Source organism: Leptodactylus fuscus, chromosome 2 (assembly GCF_031893055.1).
Source record: "Leptodactylus fuscus isolate aLepFus1 chromosome 2, aLepFus1.hap2, whole genome shotgun sequence".
Lineage (NCBI taxonomy): Eukaryota > Metazoa > Chordata > Amphibia > Anura > Leptodactylidae > Leptodactylus > Leptodactylus fuscus.
The window spans coordinates 173,634,880-173,656,841 of NC_134266.1; the positions used below are offsets into that span (position 1 = coordinate 173,634,880).

Here is a 21,962-nt window from a genome sequence, read left to right on the forward strand (position 1 = left end):
TAGGAGACCAAACCACCAACTCCGACATCTCTGTTTTTCTATGGCCTGACTCCGACTCATGCTCTGACTCTAGTTCCTTTGTAAATGCCTGAAAGTCATGGTCAGTCAGAAGCAGTAAAGATCTTCATTTAAAAAGCCAGTGATTGAATTGATTGAATTCCTATGAAAGTAAATATGTAACAAATTATGCACCTAGTTAATTAATAATTGTTAAAATAATAAAAAATAATCATTTTATTTTGATGCCGGAGCTGGAGTCGGTAACAGTTTTACCCCAGACCCCAGAGTATAAAGGCAATTTCAGTTTAGCGTGTTTTGTCTGAATAAAACTGTTGGTTGAACCTCACAAAAGCTAGCCTAACACATACTCGTATTGTAAAAGGGGCGTGGTTTCAAGGGGGCGTGACCTAAATAATCAATCAGAATCAAGGTAAAATGTCCGATTAAATGCCTTTTTGATTTAAGACATAATCGCCCAGCCCTAGGTCTTACTGAGCCTTTTCTAACAAAACTATATATCGGTCGGCTCATCTCCTGCTCTATAACATGATGGCCGCAGATTACACTGTATTTTCATGGTGACAGCTTTCCTTTAAGCCCACAGCTAAACATCCTCTCCACATTATACAGTATAATGTCTTTTTTTAGTGGTGAACTCTGGTAATGTGATTGTTTTTAGGGACTGCCAAATATGTTACTGCTGCAAATGATGTCACCTGAATAATGGAAATTGTCCATTTGGGCCATTTTGTTTCTGTGTATTGCTATTTTTTCTAGCATCATTTTCCTTATCATGTCTTTACTCACCGAGAAGTTTTGTGTTTTAGCAAACAAACCCTTACAATAGGATGACTTTCCATAAAAGAAATTGCATATAGATGGAAATATGCAGTTGGATATTCTTACTGTTTTCAGCTTTTATGGTTATTTTATTTTTCATGCCACCCTTGGGCTTACATTGAGCTCCACATCAGCCATTGAAAGCCAAAGATAAAAGTAAAGGTGTAGTAAATACAGTTTCAGGAAATGAAAAATGTGCAGATGTAGCAAAGCTAATACGTTAGCTCAAAAAATATGGATATTGTACATGAAATCTTAGAACAGAACACCCACGTTGGCCAAACCATAAAATGGTTGGAGAGGAGCTTGGGGTTGTGTAGATGTCCAAAACTAACAGATCTTCTACAGTACAGTACATACTATATTCAGTGAGAGAATTTTTCTGTCCTCTGCAATAATACCAATGATATCAAGACTTGAAGAAGTAAGTAGTGACTATTAGCATCTGTTTGATCGGTCAACATGGAAGGAATTGTATCTCTACATATAACAAATATATCTCTTTTATATGGGAGATTGCAGTTTCTTATCTGATTGGCATTTAAAGAGCTAGGAAGATTTATTTCTGTTTGTCAGAAGGATAGATTTATAGTTATCTCACTTGTGATTATTTATAGTTCTTATTCTTACATACAAAGAGCATGAATATACTTAGTAATGAAAAATAGGTCCTAGTCAGGTCCGAGTCCATGTTAAAAGGACTCTATCAACACCAAAACCACTTATGGCCGGGGCCCCACGGGCCGGAAGCGATTTGGACACTGCGGAGACGCCACAGGAAAAATCGCGGCGTTTTACAGTACTTGCAAAGTGGATGGGATTCATGCGAATCCCATGCCAACTTTGCAGAAAAAAATCACAGCACGGACACGCTGCGATTTCCAATACCATCACGGTTTTGAAAATTGCAGCATGTCAATTATATCTACAGAAACGCTTTCCCATAGATATAATTGTAACAGAAAGTCCACTGAGGAAAACTGCGCTGCGGGAAGAACCGCAATGAGTTCACGCCGCGGTTGTTCCGTACGGCGGTTCCAGCCCGTGGGGCCTTATCCTTAGACCGAGGTCCCACAGATTTTGCTGCGGTTTTTTGAGCCTAAATAAAAAATGGCTACTAAAGTAATGGAAAATATATAGGAAGTATTAATACTTCCACCTTTTTCTTAATCCACTCCTAGTTTTGGCTTAAAAATCCGCAGGAAAATCTGCAACAAAAAAGCTGCATTTCCGTAATGCGGGGCCTCAACCTTAGGCTAGCTGCATATGACCGAGTTTCACCCATGAAACTCTGTCTCTGTTTTAGGCAGATTTACCGGCTTAAACTTCATGCTGGGAGCAGGACTTCTAGTATCCTAGTTCTGTACCAATTACAGTACGGGACAGTATGTCGATGGGAGGCAAGAACCCCTAGAATCATAGATAACTATACTGCTAGGCGTCCTGCTCCCATCATGAAGTTCCAGCCAGTAAATCCAGTTCACACAGGAACACCAGCTAGCCTTCATGTTGCAGAAATTCATTGTTATTTTTTATTTCAGATTTTGCTGTAGTTTTTTGAGCCAAAGTCAGGAGTGGCTTGAAAAGCAATGGAAAACATATAGGAAGCACTTGGATGTTTCTTTACTGTTAAATCCACTTCTGACTTTGGCTCAAAAAGACGCAGAAAAATCTGTAACAAAAAATGCTGCTTTTTCACTTTGTGTGGCCATAGCATTCAAGCACTTGTATGCATTTGTAGGGGCTGTTGCTCTCATACAGCACATATCTTTCTTGTGTCAGAGTGTAATCCCACTGCCGTGAAGTTGAACTTCTATCCCACTTGGAAATGAGCAGTTCGGTGCATCTGAGGCGCAGCTACACCTGTTGGAGCACTAGTTTTACAGTTATTGTTCATCAATCTTTTAAGAGCAGTGCTAGATGTCAATATGAGCTCAATATAAAAGAAGACAGATGCGCTGGCAACATTGGCCATATCTTGAGTACACCAAACAGCTCATTTACATATTGAATAAAAGTTGAATTTCTCAGGAGCAAGATTGCACTTTCACATAACAAAGGTATGTTCATTATGTGTGTGACAGTCCCTGTAATAACATATCGGGAGACACCTAGTCTTAGAACTGTCAACTCAATAGTTATACATTGGTCCTGCAATGTACTGCAATACAGGCGCATTCTACACCACTGTTCACAGAAACATAGAAAGTTAGAATATGGCAACTAAAATAATTGTTTGCCTTTTTAAAAGTTTTGGATTTTTTTGTTATCCCAGTGATCAAGAGGGTATGGACTTGAAAGTCCTCATAAAATTTGTTTGCAAATTGAGAGCCATTGCACCTGCATGACCAGTGTTTCACACACTTCTATGGGGCTGCGGGTTCTATTCGAGCCTCAACAGTCCCATAACAGTGAATATAGCACTGGGCATGCAAGTACTCTGGCATTCTATTCACATGGAGGCTTTAGGGGACTTACTCCTCTAACAAAAATGATAACTGGACTATTTTTGCTCTTCTGGAAAAAATACAGTGCAACGTCTGGGGACATAATAAGTCTCCCTTTTACGTACCTAATCTGACTGCTAATGGCTCCTGCACTGGCTTCATTTTGGAATGCATGTTCCCCAGACAGAAAAGGGGTAGTCTGGAATCTTTGCTGCATTTAAAGGGATTCTACCATTAAACTACTTTTTTTTCTAATTACCACGTCGTAATAGCCTTAAGAAAGGCTATTCGTCTCCTACCTTTAGACCTGGTCTCCGCCGCGCCGTTCCGTAGAAATAGCGGTTTTAACCAGTATGCAAATGAGCTCTCCACAGCAATGAGGGCGAGCCCCAGCGCTGAAAGGCCGATGAGCGCATCCCCATTACTGCCCGAGAGCTCTTTCCTGCGCCGCCTCCTTGTTCTGCAGCAACTCCGCCTCTTCTGGCTTCTCTTGCTCTTGTAGTTCTATAGAGGAGCATAGAGAGGCCACCCCAAAATGGCCGTCGGCCAGCTCCTGTATTGAACGGCAAGAGCAGCTACCCCAAAATGGCCACTGGCCGGCTCCTGTATTGAACTGCAAGAGCAGCTACCCAAAAATGGCCCATCCAGGGCACATCCATTGCACATGAATGATACCAGCCATAAATGGCAGGTATATTTTCTTTGGTCGCCTGAATGTTATGTCACCTCTGACGGGTTTCCAAAGCACCCCAGATGGCATAAATGGTAGGGAACTTCTACTTTCACTGGGCAGTACAGCAGTTGATTTGCTTTCATGGCTTTGGTTTCTGAAACTCCTGGTATAGTTGTGAATACTTGGAGTATTGGAGTATTTGCTGCCCTCACCTGCCAGTTCTCCACTATGGCTACCATCCTAAAAAGAATATGTCTTCACGATACAACCACCTTAAAACAATTTCATTGGAATGGGAAAAAATATTGGGTACCAAAAACACCCACAGCAATTACTGTGGTTGTACCCAGATCTCCTACTGCTCTGCCTGTTTGTCAGTTTCTCATACTTGTTTTCTGAACCAAGAGGATCAGGATGATCAGTGTAATGGGAAAGATATATAAACCCAAATGCAAATTTAATATAAAACATGCTTGCAAGCAATAGTGTATCTGTAATGATGTTAGGCATCTACTTTTTGATGATCTCTTTAACAGAACACTATTGACTGTACAGAATCCTGATAATGAAATTACCTTAAATCACCTTTCCTTAACCCCTTCCCGACATGCGCCGTAATAGTACGGCGCGTGTCGGGTCTGTAACTATGGCGACCGCCCGGGCGGCCGTCATAGCCGCCGGGTGTCTACTGCTTTAAGCAGTAGACAACCGGCTCTAATGCCTCCGATCGGTCCCCGGACCGATCGGAGGCATTAACCCCTCCGGCGCTGCTGTCAAAGGCGCCGGAGACGCCATTTTCCCGGCGGCGCATGGGCGCCGCCATTTTTGCAGGGATCGCCGGCTCCTGGAGCATGATCCAGGGCCGACCCCCCGTTGCCATGACAGCCGGGAGCCTTGTTAAAGGCTCCCAGCCGGTCTGCAAATTCTCTCTTTTGCAGGCTGGTGTATACAGCCTGCAAAAGAGATGATGCTTTTTTGCAATGCATTGCAATGCATTAGCATTGTAATGCATTGCATTAGTGATCAGACCCCCTGGGGTTCAACACCCCTAGGGGGTCTAATAAATGCAAAAAAAAAAATTTAAAAAAAAAGTAAAAAAAAATATAAAAAAATATAAAAAGTATTAAAAGTTCAAATCACCCCCCTTTCCCTAGAACACATATAAAAGTAGTTAAAAACTGTGAAACATATACATGTTAGGTATCCCCGCGTCCGAAATCGCCCGCTCTACAAATCTATACAAATATTTTTCCTGTTCGGTAAACGCTGTAGCAGGAAAAATAGTCAAAAGTGCCAAACCGCCGTTTTTTCACTGTTTTAATTCTGATAAAAATTTGAATAAAAAGTGATCAAAGCAATAACATTTCCCGAAAATGGTAGAACTAAAAAGTACACCCGGCCCCGCAAAAAAAGACGCCCTATGCATCCCCGTACACCTATGTATAAAAAAGTTACGGCCGTCGGAATATGGCGACTTTTAGAAAAAAAAATTTTTAACACCGTTTTGGAATTTTTTTTAGGGGTCAAAATGTAAATAAAACCATATAAATTTGGTATCCCTGGAACCGTACCGAAACACATAATATAGGGGATATGTCATTTTGGCTGCACAGTGAACGCCGTAAAACTAAAGCCCGTAAGAAAGTCGCAGAAATGCATTTTTTCTTCAAATCCACCCCATTCTGAATTTTTTTCCTGCTTCCCAGTACATTATATAGAATAATTAATGGTGGCATCATGAAGAAAAAATTGTCCCGCAAAAATTAAGACCTCATATGACTCTGGGAGCGGAGAAATAAAAAAGTTATGGGGTTTAGAAGGAGGGGAGTCAAAAACGAAAAACGAAAATCAAAAAATGCCATCGGCGGGAAGGGGTTAAATGTAATGTTGGAGTTGCTAATGTACAGGGAATACATGTAGCATTAACATTGTTTGTCTGGCTCATTGTCAGCACTGTGTAATACACAATGCATTTCATTTGTAACAACTAACAGGTGCGTGTATGAAATGCGCCAAGATATTTTTTTCGCTTGATAGTGGATATGTTACAGCCCACGGTCTAAAATGAATTAAACAGCTGCAGATAGCACAAGAAGTTATGTTGGCACAACCGAGTGAGTGTTATCTTCATTGTCTGCCTTCAGTTATTTGTGGTGTTATAGACATTTCTAGGAGTGTTATGAAATGATCCAATTGGGATCCAATTTCTGGTATCCAGCGAGATCAATTCTTGTTTCTGGCCATGCACATTGGAATTAATAGGAGTGGCGGAAGATGACTAGATGGTTATAATATGCTTACTAAAGTTTATTGTCCAGTGTAACATTATTGATGGTCATTTCTTAGGATACGTCATCAGCATCAGATCAGTGGTGGTCTGACACTCTGAATCCCTTCTGATCAGCTGTTGGAAGGAGCTGCAGTACTTCATGGTTGTTTGCATTGCTTTGTGCTTAGTAGTAGTTGTCTTGGGGGAATTTGTACCCCTACTGATCTGATATTGATGGCCTTTCCTAAATAAATTCCATCAATATTGTAAATCTAATCATCCCTTTAATGTTGCTGTTGGGTTGTGATTGTCTTCACCATTCTAAAGCGATATTTGTACCTGCTTCTTTCAGGGCAGTTTGGAAAGCTCTTTGGTCACAATCACACAGTGCTTCTTTGGTACAGTCTTCTAGGAATTTCTAAAGCAAAGCCAAGAGTGATTTAAATCAAAGTTAAAGGGACTTGCTCATCCAGTCTGAACAAAGCATATCAATCCAGCCACAAAGTTAGAAACTATCAGCTCTGCAGATACAGTCCTATGAAAATGTTTGGGCACCCCTATTAATCTTAATCATTTTTAGTTCTAAATATTTTGGTGTTTGCAACAGCCATTTCAGTTTGATATATCTAATAACTGATGGACACAGTAATATTTCAGGATTGAAATGAGGTTTATTGTACTAACAGAAAATGCGCAATATGCATTAAACCAAAATTTGACTGGTGCAAAAGTATGGGCACCTCAACAGAAAAGTGACCTTAATATTTAGTAGATCCTCCTTTTGCAAAGATAACAGCCTCTAGTCGCTTCCTGTAGCTCTTAATCAGTTCCTGGATCCTGGATGAAGGGATTTTGGACCATTCCTCTTTACAAAACAATTCAAGTTCAGTTAAGTTAGATGGTCACCGAGCATGGACAGCCCGCTTCAAATCATCCCACAGATGTTCAATGATATTCAGGTCTGGGGACTGGGATGGCCATTCCAGAACATCGTAATTGTTCCTCTGCATGAATGCAGAGTCGATTTGGAGCGGTGTTTTGGATCATTGTCTTGCTGAAATATCCATCCCCGGCGTAACTTCAACTTCGTCACTGATTCTTGAACATTATTCTCAAGAATCTGCTGATACTGAGTGGAATCCATGCGACCCTCAACTTTAACAAGATTCCTGGTGCCGGCATTGGCCACACAGCCCCAAAGCATGATGGAACCTCCACCAAATTTTACAGTGGGTAGCAAGTGTTTTTCTTGGAATGCTGTTTTTTTTTGGATGCCATGCATAATGCCTTTTTGTATGACCAAAAAACTCAATCTTTGTTTCATCAGTCCACAGGACCTTCTTCCAAAATGAAGCTGGCTTGTCAAAATGTGCATTTGCATACCTCAGGAGACTCTGTTTGTGGCGTACGTGCAGAAACGGCTTCTTTCTCATCACTCTCCCATACAGCTTCTGATTGTGCAAAGTGCGCTCTATTGTTGACCGATGCACAGTGACACCATCTGCAGCAAGATGATGCTGCAGCTCTTTGGAGGTGGTCTGTGGATTGTCCTTGACTGTTCTCACCATTCTTCTTCCCTGCCTTTCTGATATTTTTCTTGGCCTGCCACTTCTGGGCTTAACAAGAACTGTCCCTGTGGTCTTCCATTTCCTTACTATGTTCCTCACAGTGGAAACTGACAGATTAAATCTCTGAGACAACTTTTTGTATCCTTCCCCTGAACAACTATGTTGAACAATCTTTGTTTTCAGATCATTTGAGAGTTGTTTTGAGTAGCCCATGATGCCACTCTTCAGAGGAGATTCAAATAGGAGAACAACTTGCAATTGGCCACCTTAAATATCTTTTCTCATGATTGGATACACCTGGTTATGAAGTTCAAAGCTCAGTGAGGTTACAAAACCAATTTTGTGCTTCAGTAAGTCAGTAAAAAGTAGTTAGGAGTATTCAAATCAATAAAATTATAAGGGTGCCCATACTTTTGCACTGGTCAAATTTTGGTTTAATGCATATTGCACATTTTCTGTTAGTACAATAAACCTCATTTCAATCCTGAAATATTACTGTGTCCATCATTTATTAGATATATCAAACTGAAATGGCTGCTGCAAACACCAAAATATTTAGAACTAAAAATGATTAAGATTAATAGGGGTGCCCAAACTTTTTCATAGGACTGTAGATAAAGTAAAGTTCTTATGAATCAGTGTTTCAATGTAGTTCCATTGCCGAGATATTGCCATTTTTGTCAATTTGAAAATATTTGGAGAAATGAGGACATTGCTGTAGCTCCAAAGAGGGAAGTGGAGCTGCTGTTTTTGTTCCAAAGAGCATATTTGTATATTGACAAAATCTGCAATATATGTGCCGTGAGGTGCCTATTCTAAAAAGGGAAACGGCATTTCATTTAGAAACTCTATCTGCTAGGTTCTGGTGACAGACCCCCTTTAATATTTCAGCCTTGACGAAGACACATAAGACCTTCCTTTGGCATTTCCATTTGATTTCATGTGGCGGGCACTAAAAGGTTCATTCATCCTTCTCTTTATCGGCTTGTAAGACTGATATGTCTCATGCTAAATATTGCATGATATATATTGCAGGGTGGAATGTAATACAGGACATGTTATCCCAAAGTGACTGTTATTTCCTAGTTAGTCATCCCTATCGCTGGTCTATATGGTAATGCTCTCTTGTCCCAGTGATCACATTTACTGGTTTATATAAAAGTGTGAATATTGTTGAAGGCAGAGGTGGTATGTCCTTGGCACTGCTTAGTTTTACATATTTCTGAATGTTCCACTTGAAGGCAGGCGTATATATGAATTATTATCCAGAGAGCACCTTGGCCTGCACATTGCTGTTCTCATGTTTACCGCTTCCTATTTCTGTCTCCCCTCATTTCATTACATCAGTCCTGAACCTCAGTCTGCTCCTTTGCTGCCAGCATTTCTTTCTTCCATAGTCCATGACATCACCTCTTCTTGAAGGAAAGAGCACATACCCTGCACATAGATCATTCTGCTGTGCTGATGAATATGAACACCTCTTCTCATCGTATGATTATCTATCTATCTATCTATCTATCTATCTATCTATCTATCTATCTATCTATCTATCTATCTATCTAGCTACACATATGAAATGTACAAGAGTGAAGCAGTCGGTTGAAAGGCAACACACGATAAAGATCTCAGGGTTAACACCTTCTCTATTTGATCCTATTGTATCTGATTTTGTGTAATGTCACTGTCATTTGCTATTTTGAGACTGAGGGTTTTTAGGACTACGTGTTCAGACATCATTTGCCTATTTTAGATATCTATTATAATCTAAAAGATTTTTTTTTTTTTTTACTTTACTGGATTTACAAGAGGATATTTGCCTCTGTACCATTTATATAGGGATATCATATTGTTGGAGCCCCCTTCCTATTCTGCTCCTGTCTGCTTCTCTTGAGGTGAAGATTGGTCGTGGACTGTAATGTATTTAAATGGGCCATCTTTGTCTCAAGTGAAGCTGAGAGGGGTGATGGGAACTCTATGACATGTCAGACATTCCTGGAAACTGAGATTCCACATTAATTCAATGACCAAGGCTGTATCTGCACTTTCGCGCTGTTTTGTCTGGCTCTTCGCTTTACCTTATAAAGAACATTGCAGATTTTAATGTAGAACGCCTCATTGTTTCTACACTATAGTCATGTAAATGCTGCAAAAAAAAAAAAAAAAAGTTTCTGTCAGAGCCCAGAGATAGTTTACAGCAATGTGCCAAAGTGTTATTATTTCTCATTTTAACCCTTTATCTTCCTCAGGGAGGAGTGATACATTCTGTCACGTGCTGCCTTTCAGCTAAGTCCTCAGTATCTGATGTCATATGTTTCTTGCCATCGGACATAGTGACTATAGCAACACATAAAGAATACGCAAAACATTTCACATGCTTTCTTGACTAGTCATCTTCATGTTTATTTTTTAGCATTGTGTACAGAACATTCTAAATATTAAATAAACATAAAATTATGTCCTGGGACGTTGCCTGTTTTTCAGAGCCATGCTGTCTTGTGCATGCTACGTCCATCTAACGCTGTTCCTCTCAACTTTTATAGGAAGTTTTGTAGCCTTAGGATATGTTCACATGGAGTTTTTTGCAGGCAGATTGGGACGTAGAACCTGCCTCAAAATCCCCCTGCAAAAATGTCTCCCATTCATTTCAATGGGAGTCCCTCGCTTTTTCTTCCCACTAGCAATTTTTTTCAACTAGCGGGAAAAAGAAGCGAGATGCCGTATCTTCACTCGGATTCCGCGGCTAAGTCAACCACGGCGTCTGCGGCTCGAGGCTCCCTCCTGTTTAGGACAATTCATTTGAGCCTAGTGGACAATAAGAATGATAAAAATTACCCCATCTTTATTCTACTGCTATAGGTCTAATCTGGTGTGCTTGCATGTTAGAGCCAAGACTGGGGTTGGAGGAGATAAGTAAGCATTGTTCGTGACTACATTGTAGTTATGTTACCGGCAATGTATGAAAAGCAGGCATTCTATATAGTGCCTAGGCGTTTTTAAGCAATGTATGAAATGTGAGAATTATTAAATTATTACATCTTTCCTCAGGCATTCTATAGAATGACAAATGCTATTTAGGCAAAGTATGAAAAACAAAAATAGAATGAGAGTACCTTTCTGCTGGTGTGTTTTTTTCTGGCAAGATGGTTCCCAAAGGTGGATGTACAGTTCAATATGATGATGTGTTAGTGTGTTTTGTATTTGGTTGAAAGTTCTTTCAACATTCTATCACGTCCTCCTTTGTGTCCAATAGCCAATATCATGGCATGTAATGTTTTTGTATTTGGTTTGGCTTCTTTCAACATTCTACCACGTCCTCCTTGTCCAATAGCCAAATGAGTTTCATGAAGTATGTGAAATAACTCGGAATCCATGATAATACTGGATAAAACTGACGCCTTCTTTAACAGGATAAATGAGTTTACTTTTGTTTTCTACAATCATCACATCATAGTGATTCAGCAACCAATAGTCCCTGGGTTCCTTTTTAGTAGTCATTTTGGCTTTTTGGACATAATTGATTAACTTTTGGTAAGTAGTTTTGCTTAAGAAAATACTGGTTTTTGCAGCATTCCCTCGAATTTTGGATAGTTCATCGTCAAATCGTTGTTTCATGTCCTTCTCCAAAACTACAGCTAGCTCCTCCTCCACCATTTTCATGGACACTCACGAACAACCAACTAATTCTAAGCCTCAGGCATTGCGCGCAGGTTCGATGTCTAAATCTTTCCCTAAGCCTGAGGCAACAGCGACCATCGTGTATCGCACATGCGCGGAGGTGGCGGGTTCAAAGTCACGTGCCTTTCTTGCCAGAACAAAGATGCTATTGCCTTGCACGATCGGAGATGCTTGTGCCTTACCGGAACGAACGAAGCAATCGGAGATGCTAGTGCCTTGCCGGAACGAACGAAGCAATCGGAGATGCTAGTGCCTTGCTGGAACTAAGTGATTGGCTAGTGCCTTGCTGGAATGAATGAAGAGATGTCACCTATTTCATACTTTGCCGCTTTCTCATTTGGCATTCTATAGCATGCCTAGGCACTGCTGGCTAGTTTTCGGCATTCTATACAATGCCGTATTTCATACATTGCGGGTAACAGTTATATTAAAAGCATAGTGGCCTGACTGGATGCATTGGAATCTGAAAGAGATGTCAAGGACTGACTTAACAGCTAACTGTACAATGTTCAGACTGCATAATGTCTATAAATGAGATACAAAATGTAAGGAAGCTGTGATTGATGGATAATGTGTATTCACGTGGAATTGTAGAGTTAAATGAAGTAATCAAAATCTCATTCAGACTAAAATTTAGTCCAGGTTCCTGCTCACTGAACCTTGTGTCTGCAATTCAAAGCAATGCCATGAAATGACTTATATAAAAGAACAGTGTGAAAAAGTCTACCACTAACTTAATTCACTTCTTCTAAGCTCTGCCAATGCCATTGTTATTTGTGGGATGTGAATGTGCTGAGATTTTACATTTAGTTCTACTATATGTGCACAATACACAATTTGGGATAATCAAGCAAAGCAAATACAATTGTGTTCATTCCCGGAATCAGAGGATCCAAATATAGAATAACATGTTGGATGTCAAGACATTTACAAACATTCACTATTTCTGGCTTTTTGTACAGTGAAGTTGTGTTTGTTTCTTATTATAATCGTATTTGCTATTCCTTTGAGAACAGCAAATGCAGAACCAAGTGAACAGTTATAGGGGTTGTTTAAACCGTAAAGCATTGTCAGTGCCGACAGGGATAGAAACATTACTTTCTTAACTGTACTTTATATGCAGCTTTTTCATCTTTGCCAGTATTGTGATATGGAAAATCATGTGAAAGCTGCCCATGGCAAACAGATTTACTGAAATGTTGGCGGTGTACAGCCGAAGCTGTAAGAGTTATGAATTAGCTCCATCAGCAGCAAGACCACAGGGTTTAACCCCTTGAGAACACAGAAAATGTTTACTAAATTGAAAAAAAAAAATCTTGAATCCTTATGTATACCTTCTGCAAAAGTTTGGGCACCCCCTTGTCAATCGACATGTTTTCCTGATTACTGGAATGAAAAGCAGCGAAGACAATCTTTGGTGTACAGAATATGACGTGTGCATAAGTCTGCAACCCTGTCAGTCAAAAAGTATTCACACAATGATTGCCACAGTCCCTGTTTAATAGCAGTTGTATTATTGCTGTCTTGAAACTCTAGATTCCTAAAATAACTGAGCACAAGGGCAGGCATCTACAGAATGTTTTAACATTAATATTTTATTGCCCTGTTTCTGTTTGACACTTTTCTCCATCAGGATTTGGAAGCCACCTGAGATGCCAGGATATCTGATCTAACATCCCTTCTAAGGTCTTCTAAATATTCAAAAATACATTTTTAACTCCCACCGTCATAGGATCACAGTAATGGCCATTAGCTGTGGCAGACTAAAAAGGGCACAGCTTCCTCCCTCTGTGTTTCCATTGACGTTAATGTAAAGAATATGATTTACCTTGTCTTCTGTTGTGTTTCTTACTTCTATGATGGAAGAAAAGGTCCTGCATGCAGGACTTTTTATTCAGTAACTAAAGTAAAGTGTTCTTGTGTGACTGGTACTCCCTTCACTTCTATGGGGTTGCAAGGACTGACAGATACTACAGTCCCACAGTAGTGAAGGCAACATGGGCCACGCATGTACATTAGCACCTCATTCACAGGGAAGATGCAAGGGAACTTCTCTTCCCCCATTCTCCTAATCACTGGGGGTTTAGTGATCAGACCCCCAGCAATGTGGCATGGTAGTTGTAGCAGTTCCACAAAAAATCTGCTAAATGTACTAGTTTCTTTGAAAAGTAAATAATGTAAATTGTAGTGCAGATAATCTCCTTACTAGGGAATGTATTTGTGACTTATCCACTTTGTTCCACGTCCGTGTCATGTGGCCAGTAATCACACTTTACAGCTGACACAACCTCTTATGTGTGGCCACATTTCTCCAGTCTGTCAGTTTCTCCATTCCTGTAACAGCCACAGTTTGTGAGAATGAATAGAGAAAGTAACCATCCTCACATAAGGTGCTGTACCAGTTAGTGTCAGAGTGCCAGTCACGTGACACAGCTGAGGACCAGAGGAGAGTGTATAGCTCCCAAATACAGCCTCCGCTGAGAGTATTATTTCCACTACAATTTACATCATGTACCTTTCTAATGGGCTGAACATGTTAATTGGTGGGAGTGCTACTTTAATTTGAGCATTTATTGGTAAATAGACTTGGAAGCCCCCTGATATGCCAAGATGTGTCCTGGCTAGTAATGGAAATGTACAAAAATAACCATAAACCAAAATGTAGCTCTGTATAGGCCGGGGCCCCATGTGACGTAAAACGTTGCGGTTTGCAAAACTGTTTTGGTTTTGGAAATTACAGCATGTTAATTATACCTACAGAAACAGTCCCTATAGGTGTAATGGAAGCAGAAAGTCCGCATGTGAAAAGCCATGTGGGAAAACCTCAATGCCGTGCCATCACATTCTTTTACGCAGCACTTTTTTCCTGCAGCCCGCAACCAACTTTTCTTAAAATTTGTCACAGACATATGCTATGTGGTAAAGGAAACTGAAGGACATCTGGTGTTGGGAGCATGAACAAATTTAGTTTCTTTTTTTTTCTGCTATAACCACAAGAAACATCTCAAGGGCTTATAAAAAGGGATGATGAAGAGGTTTATTTCAGCGGCGCGGCGAGCTCTTGAAGTAGGATGATTAGCGCCATGCTTTTGCCTCCCTGTAATAACCAAGGTTAGCTTGATTGAAATGTGAATTAAAATGCTGTTGGCAAAGATGAAAATAAGAAATCTTGTTCTGCTATATCTATAAGTCACATACTCATGTTTTATGTCGAAAAATGGCAAGAATAAGCAGGTTGTCCTATAGAACGAAGTATACTTTAACTCAACTGCTTGTCTATATTGTGTTATGTATGTGTTGCCTGCAACAAATTAGAGCCATCATAATAAATTTCCTTTTTATGCATGCAAATACATTGGTAAATTTTGGAAATGAAATGTTCTTCTAAGACCAGGATGCAAGGTATTTTCTGAATTGAGGGCCACGTTGCCAGAATATAGGGTTGTTACAGGGACCGTTTTTTTTTAAATGTAGATTGTGAGCCCCGTATAGGGCTTACAATGTGCATTTTACCCGACCAGTATGTCTTTGTAGAATGGGAGGAAATCCACACAAACATGGGGAGAACATACAAAATCCTTGCAGATGTTATTTCTGGCAGGATTTGAACCCAGGACTCCAGCATTACCAGTCTGCAGTGCTAACCACTGAGCCACCGTGTTACCCTAGGGGCCAAATTTTTTGGACAGAGCACTGCCATCTAAGTACAGGAGAGTTGAAGCCTTGGGAGAAATGTAATTTTTATTTTTATTTTTTTTTTTATGGAACGCTTCACGAATTTGCGTGTCATCCTTGCGCAGGGGCCATGCTAATCTTCTCTGTATCGTTCCAATTTTAGTATATGTGCTGCCGGAGCGAGCACGGGAGAAATGTAATTTTGTCTCCTGACTTTATAAATTGCATTGCCCATATAGTGTCGAACCCTGGGCAGTTACATCATAACACATTTAAGAAACTAAACCCAGGAAACTGATGTAAAGGGTATCTCAATGTCCTCAAGTTACCAGCATTACTGGTTTTCTAGTAAAGATTTAGAGGGATTACACTCTGTTCACAATTTATAGATATATTCCAGGCAGAACTCATCATCTGAAATTTGTCTGGACAATCCCTCAGCCCTAAAGTATTCCCTTAGCTGGCATGGCCCCATTCAGAGGATCAAGATGAGGCAATCCTTCTTAGTTCCTATCCCGCAGTTCATTTGTACATATTAAACAGGCAATGAGGGGAGGTTCTTGTTGAAAGTCTTTATGATACCGTAAAGTTGTGTGCGATGGCTTCGAGGAGGTAACACTGAAATCTTGTCTTGCTTTAAGTGTTTAAGATCTCCCTATATAGTAATGCCCATGGTAACACTAACCATATAGAGGTAGAGAATAAAGCAATGCTCTGGAGTTATCCTTTCAGAATGCAGCTACTCAGTATGCATGCATATTCTTCAAGAATCAAAGTCCTTGCAGCAGGGGACCTGTTTTCTAATGTCATTTTCAGCCACAAGAAATCATGTAATAATACCGTACACGCCTTGCTAGCAGTGAGAGGATTAAACACAGCTCTGTAGATTTCCTGACTCTTTTTGGAGTTTAGATGTCTACCAAGGGCTGTTTGAAGGAGAGCGCTGGCATCCAGAGGCCCATAACTGTTTGCAGCTGTGTTTATTTTCTTGGATTTTGACTCTTCTTGGCTGAAATCCATTGCTGAGAAATGAAATACTTAAAGAAGAAGTTCATTTCCTACAGTCTTTTATACAGAATTAGGTTGCTCTGCTGTATATTGACAGTCAGTATTGTTAATAACAGCAATGAAAAGAAATAATCTTCCATTTTTCTCAGCCTTATACTTTTTGTCCTGAGTTATAAATGTTATGCAATTACAGTTCAGTACTAAATGTGATTTTATAACAATAATATAACTTCATGTCCAATCTGGTAAAACCATAAAGTCACTGTTTTACTAGTTTATATGGAATAAGGCAAAATATGAGCTTATGGATTCATTTAATACATTTTATATGGCTAAGGCCCCATGCAGCAAATTGCTTACAAAAAACGCAGAAAAGACTGTGGCGGAAACATATTGCATTTTTCCCGCAGCATTTTTCATAGAAAGTCTTCCCCCCAACTAATTTAAGATTGTGCCCCCCCTTGTTCTTGTGCTTAGTTTATTATTAAAAACACCTCTCCCCTGAATGTTATTTATACCTTAAACATGTATGAAAGTTTCAGTCATGTCCCACCTTTTCCTTCATTCCTCAAGGCTTCTCCTAATATCTTTTAGGCTAAGGCCCCACGGACCGTATCTGCAGCACTAAAGCGCTGCAGGAAGAACCGCTGTGTGAACGCATTGCGGTTTTTTCAGCAGCGCTTTTAAGAGAAAGTTCACAGAGTTTTCCTCTGCGGACTTTCTTAACATTTTATCTACAGGAAAGCCGCCGGGGTTTCCGTAGATATAATCGACATGCTGGGATCTTTTCCGCAAAGTGGGGATGGGATTTGCCTGAATCCCATCCACTTTGCCTGCACTGTACAACGCCGCGATTTTTCCCACAGCGTCTCCACTTCAAGCAAATCGCGGCGTTTCCAGTCCGTCGTGGGGCCCCGACCTTATGCTTCAGCCCCTCCACCATTTTTGTAGCCCACCTTTGCACTATTGTATCTGAGTCTTCCTCCTCACTTGGGGGTCGAGTGCTGCTAGTTACCATGTGTGAATTTTAACTCTTAAACGTTTGGTTTGTTGATGTCATCAGTGAAAGTTGAATTTCTAGTTGAATAAAAGGTATTCTTAATGTACAGTTATTTTTCACCAATTCTATATTCCAGTTGCTGATGTTACTGTTGATTTTGGTGCATTGTCCTATTGTATGTGATGCGTTTCCACTGCTAATGAAGAATAGCCCAATTGTCATTTGATTGGGACACAGAAACCTACAATACTTCATAAGAGGCAGATTGATATTGAATTTGTTGTGGATTATGAGATGAAATCAAAATCTATATGAAATCCACGACATGTTAACAGGAGGGTCCAACACTAGGAATCTAGATTATTCTGAAGCGTGATAATGCTTTAGTATAATCCTTCAACAGATCATAAGACATTGTGTTACAGATACTTAAAGATGAATTTTTAAGTCACTCGGCTTAATTGGACCCTTTTTTTCCTAGACACGCAATGCACAAATCTATGAGTTAGATATAATAGATAGCTACAAAGAATAGTTTTATTACTTTTTAGAATAAAACAACTTTATCTTGATAGGTTTCTAACACTTTGATGTTTCACCGTTTTAAATAGCCACTTATTGCCAGAAAGCTGATGTAATGTTTTTGATCTAAGCGGATGAAACCTTTGAGATACCTCCCTCTCATTAAGCAGAACTGTTTACTGACATTATCATATGAAAATGGATTTGTTCCATGTCAGTCTGACATCATGTACAATCCTCCAGCGGGGAAGTTGCTAAGTAATTAGTAAGGCTGTGATAGGCATTTTGCTAATTGCACGAGAGGGAGCCCGACTTCATATTCCTGGAATTCCATGAATACAACACCTACAGCAGCATGTTTGGCTGGCGGCCCTTATTGCTTTGGACTGAATTTATTAATGTTTTGTGAGCCCTATGTATTATAAGTACATAGAATATCTGTTTAAGAGATTTCATTAATATTGTCATCATGACTAGAGATGAGCGAACACTAAAATGTTCGAGGTTCGAAATTCGATTCGAACAGCCGCTCGAGGGAGCCTCTAACCAGCCCAGTTTGGACCAATTAATGGTGGAGGGAGCCTCTAACCACCCCAGTTTGGACCAATTCATGGTGGAGGGAGCCTCTAACCAGCCCAGTTTGGACCAATTCATGGTGGAGGGAGCCTCTAAAAAACCCAGTTTGGACCAATTCATGGTGGAGGGAGCCTCTAAACAGCCCAGTTTGGGCAAATTCATGGTGGAGGGAGCCTCTAAACAGCCCAGTTTGGGCAAATTCATGGTGGAGGGAGCCTCTAACCAGCCCAGTTTGGACCAATTAATGGTGGAGGGAGCCTCTAACCAGCCCAGTTTGGACCAATTCATGGTGGAGGGAGCCTCTAAACAGCCCAGTTTGGGCAAATTCATGGTGGAAGGAGCCTCTAACCAGCAGAGTTGTGGGAAAGCAGGGTGGAGGGAGCCTCTAACCAGCAGAGTTGGTGGAAATCAGGGTGGAGGGAGCCTCTAACCAGCAGCTTTTACGCCAAACATATCGTTTTGAATTGTGGCCAAAAACTTCGATTTTTGGTTTCATCTGACCAGAGCACCTTTTTCCACATGTTTGGTGTCTCCCCAGGTGGCTTGTGGCAAACTTTAATCCAAACATTTTATGGATATCTTTGAGAAATGGCTTTCTTCTTGGCACTCTTCCATAAAGGTGAGATTTGTGCAGTGTACGACTGATTGTTGTCCTATAGACAGACTCTCCCACCTAAGTTGTAAATCTCTGCAGTTCATCCAGAGTGATCATGGGCAGACTCTCTGATCAGTCTTCTCCTTGTTTGAGATGAAAGTTTAGAAGGACGGCCGGGTCTTGGTAGATTTGCAGTGGTCTGAAACTCCTTCCATTTCAATATGATTGCTTGTACAGTGCTCCTTGGGATGTTTAAAGCTTGGAAAATCTTTTTGTATCCAAATCGATCTTTAATCTTCTCCACAACAGTATCTCGGACCTGCCTGGTGTGTTCCTTGGTCTTCATGATGCTCTCTGCGCTTTAAACACAACCCTGAGCCTATCACAGAGCAGGTGCATTTATACGGAGATTTGGTTACAAACAGGTGGATTCTATTTCTCATTATCAGTCATTTAGAACAACATTGGATCAGTCAGAGATCCTCACTGAACTGAACGGAGTGAGTTTGCTGCACTGAAAGTAAAGGGGCCGAATAATATTTTACGTCCCACTTTTCAGTTTTTTCTTTGTTAAAAAAGTTTAAAATATCCAATAAATTTCATTCCACTTTACAATTGTGTCCCACTTGTTCTTGATTCTTCCCCCCAAAATTAAAATTTGATATCTTTATATTTGAAGCCTGAAATGTGGCAAAAGGTCGAAAAGTTCAAGGGGGCCGAATACTTTCACAAGGCACTGTATAATATGCAGACTTGTAACCCACTAGAGCGATCTCAACTGGACATTAGCTCTTTCGATGCTAGGATAACATGGCTGAAATGTTATAGCACATGGACAGGTTTAATGTTGTAGACAAATGCAAACGCATATGTACTGACGTGCATTATTTCAGTCTAGTCTGGAAAACATTTGCAGATGTTGTTTTATAATGATACATCTATTTAATATAATGGATGATCTGCTTGTTAGACAAATTCTTGGCCTGCAGAAGCTGAAGTGATATGCAACATTGTTCCTTATGATTCAATGTTTAACGCTTGTAGCTGAGAACCAGACAACCCCACAATAGTGAACAATGAAATGGATTGTTTACTGAATGAACCAGTTTATATCCCATCTGGAAAGCTACATTATTATTTTTATTAATAAAGTACTATGAATAGTAGAATATTAGTGTACAGATGTGACTTTTTGCCTATCGTCTGGCTGTTCTGTCTGCTGTTGTGTGATGTTGCCTTGGTCTTATAGAACAAGTGAGTCATCCTGTGAATACATATACTTCACTACTTATCTGTTCTCTGTACAGTACAAAAAAATAGCAGCTCCACCAACCACCGTCTAGCGGAAAAACCTCAGCCATTTCAACAAACAGCTTGCAAAAACATTTGTATTTAGCATTGGTGATGATAATTACGGTAACGTGCCTTATGAGCACCAAGGGGAATTCTTTTTCCCAGGCTGTCTTGCACTTCTTTATTTTTATCAATTCTTTGAGAACTTGTAGAAGAAATAAGCCACTGCAAGGTTTCTGGTCGCTCTTTGACCACTAAGTGTTACGTGGTGTGTCCTAACCATTCAGTGGTTCTGTGTTGTCGAGTGCAATGTTCTTCTTGGTGAGTTTTGACTGTAACAACTAAAATAACAAACCAAAGCAAAAAAAAATTGTATGTTTATAAATAACATTTCATAGTTGTTACAATATGTGGCTCTCATACAAATATGGAATGGATCAGAGCCTCTGGGGTTTGGAGAAGTGGCGTGAAAACAAATTGTACATCGAATGCAATTACTTTAGTTCCCTGTCCCTCATGTAATCTGAGGCAAATCTTACAGTCAGTGAATGAATCAGTATTTCTGGAGTGTTGGAAAAAATCTGATGCTTTAAGCAAAACTTGAAAACTTAAGATGTTACCCCAGTTTTTCCCTCAATGCCACAAAGCAGCAGAGGTACCAAATGTGTCACCATACAAGTACGGACATCTGTTTCATTAAGCTTTATTTATAATAACGTGCACTTGAGTTTCCCATCCTGATAAATGTGATGGGTGAACCAGTTAGTAATAACCCGAGTTTGTTATGAATTTTACCAGCAAACCACATAGAAGTTAGTGAAGAGAGGTTGCTCATCAGTATAGGTGCTATGCCTATAGAGTGGCATAGCCAGAATAGATAGGCTTAGCCTGGTGGCAGTGATGCTGTTAGGCAGCTTGGTTGCTCTCCCATAAATGCTGCGTTGTATGCTCCATCTGTGGGGGTATTCACACGGAGTAACGTGGCACTGATTCTGGCACGATAACTTGTGTAAGAATCAGCGCTGTAAAACAGAATCCCATTGAATTAATGAGTTCCGTTTAACACGCGTAACACATTGAAATCAATGGAACCCACTGAACTCAATGGGATTCTGTTTTGCAGCGCTGATTCTTACACGAGTTATCATGCCAGAATCAGCGCCGTGTTACACCATGTGAATGCCTCCTAACTGTGAACCCAACTTAAAAATGTCACTGTGAAGCAGCAAATATTGCTTAGCAAATCTGTTTCTAAAAATGGCGGATATGCAGCCTATGCCTTCCACAATTTTGTCATCAAAGATAAAGATATCGATACAATAATGTATACTATGAACTATTTGCCCTTGTTTTCCATAAACATTAGAACATAGAACATCATTACACCACCTGTCAGCTACACATCTTATGCTGTGAACCATGGGCAGACTATATGACTACATGGCCGTGTAATAAAAGACACTTCAGTCTGGAAGATTCAGATTTCATTGTATTCTTCAGGAGAAAATACATTGGGGATTGATGAGAAAATGTTTTCCATCCTTTCAATCAGCTTCCATTGAGACTGCTGTTCAGTCAACACCATAGAATATCTGTTTAAGAGATTTCATTAATATTGTCATCATGACTAGAGATGAGCGAACACTAAAATGTTCGAGGTTCGAAATTCGATTCGAACAGCCGCTCAATGTTCGTGTGTTCGAACGGGTTTCGAACCCCATTATAGTCTATGGGGAACAGATACTCGTTAAGGGGGAAACCCAAATCCGTGTCTGGAGGGTCACCAAGTCCACTATGACACCCCAGGAAATGATGCCAACA

At 40.2% G+C, this 21,962-nt stretch overlaps 1 protein-coding gene and 1 non-coding gene across 5 annotated transcripts in view; one reads left to right on the top strand and one right to left on the bottom strand.

Moving 5' to 3' along the window:
- The window catches only part of SH3RF3 (SH3 domain containing ring finger 3), a 334,675-nt gene that overhangs the window by 18,936 nt on the left and 293,777 nt on the right, over positions 1-21,962 (top strand). The window lies entirely within an intron of this gene.
- On the bottom strand, positions 15,228-15,334 carry LOC142196342 (U6 spliceosomal RNA). The gene has a single exon (XR_012715187.1). It is a non-coding gene; the product is annotated as a U6 spliceosomal RNA (small nuclear RNA).